The sequence below is a fragment of the Lynx rufus genome, unplaced genomic scaffold (assembly GCF_022079265.1).
Source record: "Lynx rufus isolate CCGP_SWC_20201006 ecotype Redwood Valley unplaced genomic scaffold, mLynRuf1.p SCAF_13, whole genome shotgun sequence".
In the NCBI taxonomy this organism is placed as follows: Eukaryota; Metazoa; Chordata; class Mammalia; order Carnivora; family Felidae; genus Lynx; species Lynx rufus.
In genome coordinates this window covers 25,077,018-25,088,315 of record NW_025814827.1, presented here as the reverse complement: position 1 = coordinate 25,088,315, position 11,298 = coordinate 25,077,018, and the positions used below count along the sequence as shown (strand labels likewise).

General features: G+C 39.1%; 1 protein-coding gene across 1 annotated transcript in view; it reads left to right on the top strand.

The window, feature by feature from the left end:
* Positions 1-2,097: 2,097 nt before the first annotated feature.
* Positions 2,098-11,298, top strand: part of USP8 (ubiquitin specific peptidase 8) — a 77,066-nt gene continuing 67,865 nt past the window's right edge. The window contains exon 1 of the mRNA XM_047075117.1: positions 2,098-2,197. The gene's annotated coding sequence lies outside the window, so the exon portion shown is untranslated. The remainder of the gene's footprint in view (positions 2,198-11,298) is intronic.

Here is an 11,298-nt window from a genome sequence, read left to right as displayed (position 1 = left end):
TTTATTATATGTCTCCCCCACTAGAATGTAAGTCAGCTCTGTGTTGAGGAGGGACTTTATATCCCAAGTCCAAAACAATGCCTGTCATAGAACATGCATTCAGTAAATACTTGTTGAACGGATGAAGGATGAACAAGGTTCAGTAAATTTTGGACTACTGCTTATTCTGGATGGCAAAGGAATTAAAACTATTGTCAAATACAGTTCATGCAGTCTAGACAGCTAGTGACCCATTACTTAAATGCTGGGTACCATAGATACTGTTGCTTAGTTTGTCACAACACAAATTTGGAAAAGAGCTAGGGTTTACAATTCAATTCAATAAACATAGTTTCATCAAGGTAACCCTACTCTTTAAGCATGCTTATTCCACTAATACTGAGAAGTCACAGATGTCTGTGAATTTCCTTGGAAGGTTCTGGGTTTTTCCTGCTTTCACCATCTTAGTTTAGTTTTGGAATCATCTCATCATCTTGTGCCTGCTTTCCCTTCTGCATCTGTTGACTCACATGTGGCACTACTCCTTAGTTTTCAAAAAAGTCAGGCAGATGACTTGTGTTTGAGCAAACTTGACTGACACTTTAAGAAGTGGGGGAAATTCTACTTATGGGGGGAATTGGAACCATTATAACAGAGCAACAGAAATAACTTCAGGTGAATGTTAAAGAGTCCTATTTATTAAAATCTTTTTTCCACCCCATCATAAGGGGCTCTTTTCATTGGTTAATTCACTATCATTTCTCTTTTTCTCTATCACCTCACATTCCTGGTATCCTCTCTCCGAGATGGTCTTCAGGGAATTTCCCATTCTTCTCCCTATCTTTGGTTCCTACTCCCACACTCAGTTTTGTTTTGTTTTGCTGCTGCTGTTGTTGTTGTCTTATTTATTTGTTTTGAAAGAGAGAATCCAAAGCAGGCTCCTTGCTTTCAGCATAGAGCCCTATGTGGGACTCTAACCCAAGAATTCCTATGAGATCATAACCTGAGCCCAAATCAAGAGTCAAACCATTAACCAACTAAGCCACCCAGGCACCCCTGTCTTATTTTTTTTTTTTTAATACCCAAATTCATCAAGGTGCTCAACAGAAAAAACAAAACACAAAATAACAAACTCCAACAACCAACTTCCTTTCCTACCATCCATTTTCAAAACAGATGCAATTGTTTCCTTGTTACGAAAAATTTGCTAAGGCTTCCTAGTTAGCAGTTCCGGGCAGCACTGTATATTTCATATCAGTCTTAAATCTTTTGGGAAAACTGTGTATAGCTTAAGTATAAAAGAGCTACCATATTTTTGCAGGTATTTCATTGTAACAGAAAGGAAATTAGCATTTATTGAAAAGACTTACTGTATGTGAAGCACTATGTTTATTTATTACAATTTATTTAACACCTTTCTGGCAGACACTTACTAGACCTCACCCTCCAGCTTTCCCACCCATGAGACACCTGGATTGTCCCTGGGGACTTAAGTGACCATGCCCAGCAACTCCATCCTCAAAACTTTACCATCCAGGCAACTTTACTTTTACTAATTGCAGCATCCAATCACCTTTCTCTATGACAGTACAAAGATCACCTTACAAGAAAGTTCAAATCTCTTGTTTTTGTAACACTGGGCCTTTAATTTTTGTTAAATGTGTATATATATGTTTTAGGATTATGTTCCTTGTTTGGCCAGAGACTTGGCTTCAGAGAATTTTAAACTTTCAGCCAGAGTTTGAGGGGATTCCAGCCCCTTTTCTATTCAAATCTCCTATCTGAAGAGTAAAAATACGTAGGTAAGAGGCACAAGAGTCCCGGCTTCCTCCGCGGCAAAGCCCACGAAGCGTGTAACACCAAGGTGACTGAACTAGGCCCGACAAATGCAGGGCGCAGGGTACGGACAGGCAAGCATACGGAAACTTAGTCTAGCCTAAGCCCTGCCCTTGCCGCCCATCCCAAACTTCCCCTTTAGTCCTCCCTCCGCCCGGGTAAGGGCAGGACTGCGGAAGAGGAAGCTGTCACGGGCGCGCGCGCAGCCCCTCCCCTCCGTGACGTCCGAGACGCGACGCGTCGCAACGCAGTGCAAACTGGGAAAAGGGGATGCGCTGGGCTGGTTTCCGTCGGGCTAGCGAAGGCTAATTCTTCCTCGAGTTGGTGGAAGATGGGCCTTTGGCGAGGAGGCCGGCGTTAGTCAAGCGTTCCCGGCGCCACGGTGAGTGTGGGTCTGGGTCCTGTCCTTTGTTCCTCGGAAAGCTGTCTGCATTGAACACCCTTTCCTTTCACCAGCTGCTGGTCACTCGGGAGACCAGTCCTGTCCGCCGAGAGGGGTGGAACAACCCCGAACATAGAATCGGCTTTTAGAGGAAGGGCCCAACCTCGAGTCTTTCCCGCCGCCTACCTAGGGTTACCCAGGGAGTTTCGTGTAGTTTTTTTCAGGTTTTCCGATCTTAGAGGTGGCCTTGACCATTCCTCGTTCTTCTTCGACACTTAGACTCGACTTTGACCTGCTTCCTCTGGCCTCCGTTTTCTGATTTTCTGCTGTCGGGCTACAATTCCAGGCCTTTGATACCATCTCTCAGACTGTTTCCCAATCCCTCCTCTGTCCCAATCAAACTTGGTTTTAGTGAAGTCCAAGTATGAGTTTAAAGAGCCTATAAGCTCATCAGAATTAAAATATGACTTTCCCAAATAAAAGCTTTTGCTAAAATGTGGCCTCTCTCCTGGAGTTGCGGGACAAGTTAATTTCACCTCCACTCCACCTTGGTAATTTCAGAACCCTGAATCGCACTGATGTTCATTTATACATAAAGCTGTAGACCACACTTCTCGGGTTCATTCTTTTCTCCAGTTCATTCTATGACCTTGAAGCAAGTCATATAATCACTAACAAAATACTTACCTGAAGGCATTTAATATTTGTTAAGCACCTTGAGGGTTTCAGATGAAAGGGATGTTACTCTTTCCGAATCTGCAAGCAGTCTTAGTTTTTGTATGTCTTCTGCAGCCATTAAAAATATCAAGTGATACTGTTAAGGAGCTGTACCTGTTCTAGGCTTGCTCTGGGGCTCTGCTCTGTAAGCAGATTTTGCATTTCAACAGATTCTGTTTAAGGTTCATTGTCAAATGTCTTTCTGATGGATTTAAATAGTTTCTTGTGACTCCACAGTACTGGACCAGTTTGTCTGAAAGGTGATGTAGGTTGTGCTTTGCTTTTATCATATTGCTCTGGCTGCCTTGAAACGTGTATCCCTTTTTTTGTGGCACATTAGGTATATCTTTAAAATTAGATAGTAAGATTCTTATAATAGTAAAACAACACTTGCTATTAATGACCTAAATATGCATTAATTGCATGTAAGCATGTAGGTATGTGTTCTTTAAGAAAACAATGCGTGAGAAAAACAAAAACAATATAAAGATGTCTTTCTAGCATTTAACTCTGTATATCTGCTTGACCTTTATTAATCATTGTGGTCATTTGTTCAGTAATGTGAACATACTGGGAAAGATCCAAAATGGCTTCTGTAAAGTTCTAAAATCAAGCATATTAGATTTTTTCCCCTTAAAATATCTAACATATTTTCTACATGAAGTTGCAATTATTTTTGTAGAGATTAAGGGGAAAATGTGCCCATTAAATATGAGTTGATAACCAAATTAGATATAGTTAAGGAAGCATTTTAAAAAACTATTGGTTATTGTCCCAGTTACCAATTACTATATAACGAATCACTCCAAAGTAGCTTCAAACTACAATGTTTTATCTGTTATATTTCTCTGGGCTGCCTGGGGTCAGCTGGTTGATTCTCACTTAAGAGTTTCATGCATTTGTAGTTAGATAAGCAGCTAGGTTTTGGAGTCATCTGAAAGCTTACCTGAGTGGGATATCCCAGATGGCTCATTTGTATGGGTGGCAGTTGATGTTGTCTGGGAGTTCAGCTGGGGATGTTATCTGGAGCGCCTGCACATGGACTCTTCATGTGCCTTGGACGTCTCACAGCATGGAGTTTGAGTTTCAAGAGCAAGTATTTGAGGAGACAGAAGTGAAAGCTGTCTCTTAAAGCTGGACCCAGAAATTGGCATAGCATTGCTTTCAGCATTCTCTGTTAGAGCAGTCAGAGCCCTCCCCTAACCAAGTGATAGACCCTACCTTTTTTGGAGGGAAGAATATCAAAGAATTTGGGGCCATTAACCTACTATAATAAAGTTGTATTAAACTAATGTTTGGATTTAATAGTAGATGCGGAGTAAGGTACACTTCTGATTTCTTTAACCATAATGCTTTGTATCTTCACAGTACGTTACAATTTTCAAAGCATTTCTCTGTAGGTATTTTGTCATTTGGTACTTAGGAAAACTCTGTAGAAGCAGATGAATCGTTCCCATTTTGTAGATGACTTAAACTGAGGAGTAGCAATGTTGGTGTTGGGAGGATTTAAGGAATTTGCCCGAAGTCATGTGCTAATAAATGGAAAGTGAAACCAAGACCTACAGTGCTCTAATAACATAAAACTTAATATAGTAAATGATGAAATATTATATTAAGCTTATTTGGAATTCCATATTTATCGCCATACTAATTCAAGTAAAACTACTCATGTGTAGTGGTGAGTAAAGTCAGTGTCTCCTCTAACACATTACAGTTTAGTTTTTCATAATTCTGAATTCTCTGAAACATACCAATAATGATGTGAACCTGTATGTCTTTATAGTAAGAGAAATTGTTACATGTTATAATACCAATTTCAAAACAAATTAGTCCTGAAAAAGTTACGGGTATAGGAATCCTGAAGGTTTTATTTTAATTATTCTCTCAGTTACATAATTTTAAAAATGAAAATGATTTCTGAGGGCACCTGGGTAGCTCAGTCAGTTACACGTCTGACTTTGGCTCTGGTTATGATCTCATGGTTTGTGAGTTCGAGCCCATGTTGGGCTCCGTGCTGACAGTGCGGAGCCTTCTTGGGATTCTCTCTCTTTCTCTCTCTCTCTCTCTCTCTTTCTCTCTTTCTCTCTCTCTCTCTCTCTCTCTTCTTCTCAAAAATAAATAAACTTCAGGGGCGCCTGGGTGGCGCAGTCGGTTAAGCGTCCGACTTCAGCCAGGTCACGATCTCGCAGTCTGTGAGTTCGAGCCCCGCGTCGGGCTCTGGGCTGATGGCTCAGAGCCTGGAGCCTGTTTCCGATTCTGTGTCTCCCTCTCTCTCTGCCCCTCCCCCGTTCATGCTCTGTCTCTCTCTGTCCCAAAAATAAATAAACGTTGAAAATAAATAAATAAATAAATAAATAAACTTCAAAAAGAAAAAGAACATGGTTTCTTATTATTTTGATAGATTGGGAATCATAAGACTTAAAATATTGATATCAACTAGAGCCTAATTGTCATCGTCATACTGTTTCACTGCTTTTAGTAACATGCTTATATCCATTTTTTATGTCCATGGATCTGTCTTGACCACGTGTTAGAATTTACATGAGGAGCTTTTAAAAAATACCTGTGTGCAAGTCCCATGCTCTAAGATTCTAATATAAGCATTTAGGAGTGGGTTCTGCGCATCAATATTTTTAAAAATTCTTTAGGGGATTCTACAGCTAAGATTGAGAAGCATGTCTGCTTTTGTTTATGGTGGTTTTTGGTACATACTAAGTATGATGTGGTTCCCTGTTCATCTATTCTTGCATATGCTAAAAAAATTAAGGAGATAGGGAGAAGATGTACAAAATGGATTAAGGTTATAAATGTAAGTAGACACCTGTTACAGAAAACAGTTACCCTTCTGGTTTCTTTCTAGGAATAGTCTTAATTCAAGTTACAGATTTTGGCATGGTTTGTTAGTACCTATATGATGGTTCTTTGCTTTATATTAACATTATGTACTTCTCTTTCATCTTAAAAGGTGGAAGCTTTGTTAGGAGGTATAGTCTGTGTATTTCTTATAGCTTCTGACATGGCACCTTGAATAGATGTAGGTAGTCTAATAAATGTTTGCCAAATAGAAGACAATTTATACAGTCAGTCTTCAAAACTAGGACTAGTTACTTTATTCTTTTTTTTTTTTTTCTTTTTAAGCATTGTAAGAACTTAAAGTTCTTTGAAGCTCTTTTTTTGTGCTTTTCATGACGTTGCACTTATCTGGTTTTTCTTCAGGCTGTTTCTTTCCTCTTTTAGAAACATTCCCTTTCATACTCCTCCCCACCAGGTTCTGAGCCCTTCAAGTATATTATCAGTTATAGAGAAACAAGATCTTATTTCCTTGATTCATTCTCCTGATTGATTATTAGCATAAATGATGTCTGTGTTTTAAAAACTATTATAGAAATTTTAAAGTATACATAAAAGTGAAGAAAATCAGATTGTTTTGAACCACATCCTAGATAATATATCATTTAAGTGTCAATACTTTGTTATCTCCCAAAACAATAGGGATTATCAAAATTAACATTAATGCTTTAATAGTTGATTTAATATTTGTCTGGTCTCTCTATGGACCAAGTCTCTAATTACATATTTATATCTCTGTCAAGACATCTTTAGGTGTTGTTCTTTTTGTATACATGTTCAAAATTTTCTGTAAATCAGTAGTTCTCATTTGGGAGTAATTTTGCCCCCCAGAGGTCATTCAGGAATGTCTGGAGACATTTTTGGTTGTCACAACAGGATGGAGATGAATACTACTGGCATCTAGTGGGTAGAGTCCAGGGATGCTCCTAAATATCCTACAATGCAGAGAGCAGCCTCCCACAACAAATTTTTATCTGGTCCAAAATAGGAGTAGTGCCCAGGTTGAGAAGTGCTGCGGTAAACTGACATTTTTAAGACCACAGTATTCATTTTGTTGTTGTTGTTAGTAGCACTACCATTCTGTGGTGTGTGTGTGTGTACAGAAGAGAAAATTTTCTGTTTCAGTCTGTTACAAAAGCATGCTTCTGCCTTTTTGTGTTCTCTTAAGTGCAACGGCCTGCTAATTCTTATCCAAGAATAGCTGTAAGGGATTACAAAGTATTATTCTTTTGTTCTTGTTTCTTCACATCCATCTTGTATATTCCCACTTTGACCTGCCCTGAGATATCATTTTTCCCTTTAAAACTGGTTTAGGGGTGCCTGGGTGACTCAATTGGTTAAGCGTCCACCTCTTGATTGTGGCCCAGGTCATGATCTCATAGTCGTGAGATTGAGCCCCCATGAGATTGAGCCCCACGTTGGGGCCTAAGAGTCTCTCTCTCCCTCTCCCCTGCTTGCTCTTCTCTCTCCCTTCCTCTCTGTCTCCCTCTCTCCCTCTCTCTCTCTCTCTCCCAAAAAAACAAAACAAAACTAGTTTATTGCCTGCTGAATAAAATATAAACAATACTTGACGGCTTCAGAAGTCCTCCATAATATGACTCCATCTCCTTACCTAATATAATTTATTGTTAGCCAACCATTATTAAGTGTTGACTGTAAGGACTGAGGTAGGTGCTAGGGATCTAGCATGTCAGAGTAGTGACACGTAAAGAGTACATTTGCATGTAATCCATTGATCTGATAATTTCCCAGTACTGATGGTGCCCAATTTACAATGGTTTGACTTAGGATTTTTCAACTTTTTGATGACGCAGAAGTGATACACATTCAGTAGAAACCGTACTTCAAATTTTGAATTTTGATCTTTTCCCAGGCAACACTATGTGGTATATTCTCTTGTGATGCTGGGCAGTGGCAGTGAGCCAGAGCACCCAGTCAGCCATGTGATAGTGAGGGTAAACAACTGATACACTCCAACTATTCTGTTTTCAGTTTCAGTATAGTATTCAATAAATTATATGAGATATTTAACACTTTAAAGTAAGTTTTGTGATAGATGGCTTTGCCCGACTATTGGCTAATGTAAGTGATCTGAGCACGTTTAAGGTAGGCTAGGTCAAGCTATGATGTTTGTTAGGTTAGGTATATTACATGCATTTTCAGCTTAATGATATTTTCAATTTATGATGGATTTATTGAGACATTACCCCATCATAAATTGAGAAGGATTTGTAATCCCTATAGTATTCCTTATTTTTTTCATTGCCTTCCCATACTAATTCCTCATTTTGTGTCTTTGTTCATGTTGGTTTCCTCTTCTGGAATGCCCTCCTTTCTCTCTGTTCATAGCTAAATCTCATCCATAGGGCTAGTTTCTGTCTCTGCTTCATCACATCATCATGAGCACTGCATGTTTATGAGGTATGAGGGTCTTAAAACCTAGTCATAACTGTCATTTGGCCCAAATACCATACTAAGGCAAAGGCAATGACATAGATTACACATACTGTAGACCTGAGATCAAGAAATGAACTTCCAAGAACTGGGGCCATCAAGGATGGAAGAAGTGGACCTTAAGTTGGTCCTTGAAAGCAGAAGGACCAGCACAAAAGAGAAGAGAGTGGCTGGAAGAAGCTACACTGCATTTTCTCCTTCTTTTGACTTCCCAGTGACTAGAGTCACATATTAATGTACAGAGTAGCAATTAGTTGATGGCTTATTATTTAATAAGTATTAGATTGGTCTTGGTGACTAAACTAAGATTTGAATCAGAAGCCCTGTGGTGACTCTCTTTATCCTCTAGAGCAGTGTCACTCGAAGTAGTCAGTCTGTGTGATAGGCTTGAATATGAATCAGTGGATTGCTTTCTTCACAGAGAAAGTCTTGCTACTATAACAACTTCAGTGTGCTTAATTGATTTACATTCTTTCATAAATTTCTTATGTTATCACACACGGGTGACAGTTCCCCAACCATCACTGGTCTGTGGGCCACACTTGGAATAGCATTACTCTGCAGAACTTGTACACTTTTTCATTTGTAACCTATAGTAAGAAATACATTTTACATTTCAACCCAGTGTTCTGTATATGCATACGCATATAAACAAAACTGAAGTTTGATGAAACAATACTTAACCTTACCATATGTGACATGCTCTCATATTTTCTCATCAATTTTATTTTTTAAATGCTGATTGTGACCTTCTAAATGGTCTTAAAAAAATAAGGAATACTATAGGGATTACAAATCCTTCTCAATTTATGATGGGGTAATGTCTCAATAAATCCATCATAAATTGAAAATATCATTAAGCTGAAAATGCATGTAATACACCTAACCTAACAAACATCATAGCTTAGCCTAGGCTACCTTAAACGTGCTCAGATCACTTACATTAGCCAATAGTTGGGCAAAGCCATCTATCACAAAACCTACTTTACAATAAAGTGTTAAAAAATTTTTTTGAGTATTTATTTTGAGAGAGACAGAGTGTGTGTGTGCGTGAGAGCAGGGGAGGAGCAGAGAGAGAGGGAGAGATAGAATCTCAAGCAGGCTCCATGCTGTCAGCACATAGCCCGACATGGGGTTTGATCCCATGACTGTGAGACCACAACCTGAGCTGATAGTTAAGATTCGGACACTCAACCAACTGAGCCACCCAGGTGTAGGTGGATTTTTAAAACACTACTGTCACACAGCAAGTGCTAGACACATAGCAGATACTTAGAAAATATTTAGAAAATAAGTTTTAGCAGTCACTAATTCTTGAAGGGGTTGAGCCTTTTAATACTTTAGGATTACCTTATTTTTTTTTTAATCTATTTATTTTGAGAGAGCATGAGTGGGGAAGGGACAGAGAGAGAGAGAGTGAGAGTGAGAGAGAGAACCCCAAGCAGGCTCTGTGCTGTCAGACAGCAGAGCCCGATTCAGGGCTCGATCCCATGAACTGTGAGATCATGACCTGAACTGAAATAAAGAGTTGAACGCTTAAGTGACTGAGCCACCCAGGTGCCCCAACTTTAAGAGTACTTTAAAACATTTCATGAGGTGTGCCTGGGTGGCTCAGTCAGTTAAGCATCTGACTCTGGCTCAGGTCATCATCTCACGGTTTGTGAGTTCAAGCCCCATATCGGGCTGCATGCTGACAGCTCAGAGCTGGAGCCTGCTTCAGATTCTGTGTCTCTGTCTCTCTCTCTGCCCCTCCCCTGCTCATGCTCTGTCTCTCTCTCCCTCTCTCAAATATAAACACTGAAAAAAAATTAAAACATTTCATGAATACTTACTACTCTATGGCATTTAAATTAGAATGAGTATAGAATGCCTTATATGACATATAAGGCAATCAGAAGATATAATGAGTGCTATTGCTGTCAGAAGGGTAGAGATGAGATGAGATGATGGATGCCTGCTGGAGACAAACTTTGCTTTCCTTTCAGCTTTGCCAAGAACCCAGGCAGTGGCTCGTGTGAAGCCCTAGTTCAGATATCAGGACCAGTTTGAATACCACAAACCTCAGTCTTCACTTTTTTTACTTTTTAGTCTTTGTGGTTCAGGTCATCTCATTTCTACTTTTTCTCTTTGGAAGAATCAGAAGGATGTCATAAACAGAGAGGTGGATACATCTGCGTTCCCTTTCCTTCCCCCATTGTTAGCTCATTTCAGTACTGTCTGGATTTCACTTTTGGAGCATTGCCGTTTGACTGAAGCTGAAGTATTTCATCTTTTTTTTTTTTTAAGTTTATTTATTTATTTTGAGAGAAAGATAGTGAGCAGGGGAGAGGCAGAGAGAGAGGAGAGAGAATCCCAAGCGGGCTCCACCCTGTCAGTGCAAAGCCCTATGCGGGGCTCAAACTCACGAACTCTGAGATCATGACCTGAGCCGAAATCAAGAGTCAGATGGTTAACTGACTGAGCCACCCAGGCGCCCCTGAAATATTTCATCTTTATCAGATTTACACATCTTAAGAAAATCAATTTTTTAGAAGAACTTTAATTTTTCTTACATATCCTTTTTTGTTTTTATTTGTTTTTAACTTACAAACCTTTCTGAAGCATAACAGTTTTAGTGGGCTGTATGTTATATTCAGTTCTAGAGCTAAACAAGTAGACTGTGTAAATAGACTGTATAAATATTCAGTTCTAGAGCTAAACAAGTAGACTGTATATATTAAACATTTTATAAGGATCAGTAGGATTGTTGTGACAACAACAAACTGCTGCTGCTCTTTTTCTTGTTTTTACTGTTACAGCCCAAATAAATTATGATTTCATCCAGTGATACAGCCCTTAATTTATTTTGTCAGTCTATTTTGAAATCTCTTTAGAGGTTTTCACTTTAAAGTGTAGCAGAATGACTTATCAGGAATTTAACACATTAAATTTCGCATAGATTTAAGTTACACATGTATCCTTCTTTGCTGTCTTATTTGTTTAGGGGAAATACTCTTTACCTTGTACTTTGACTTCTGTAGAATGTGTGCTTGTAGAGACAAACAGCAATTAAGGCAGCACTGTTAAGTATTTTTAATACC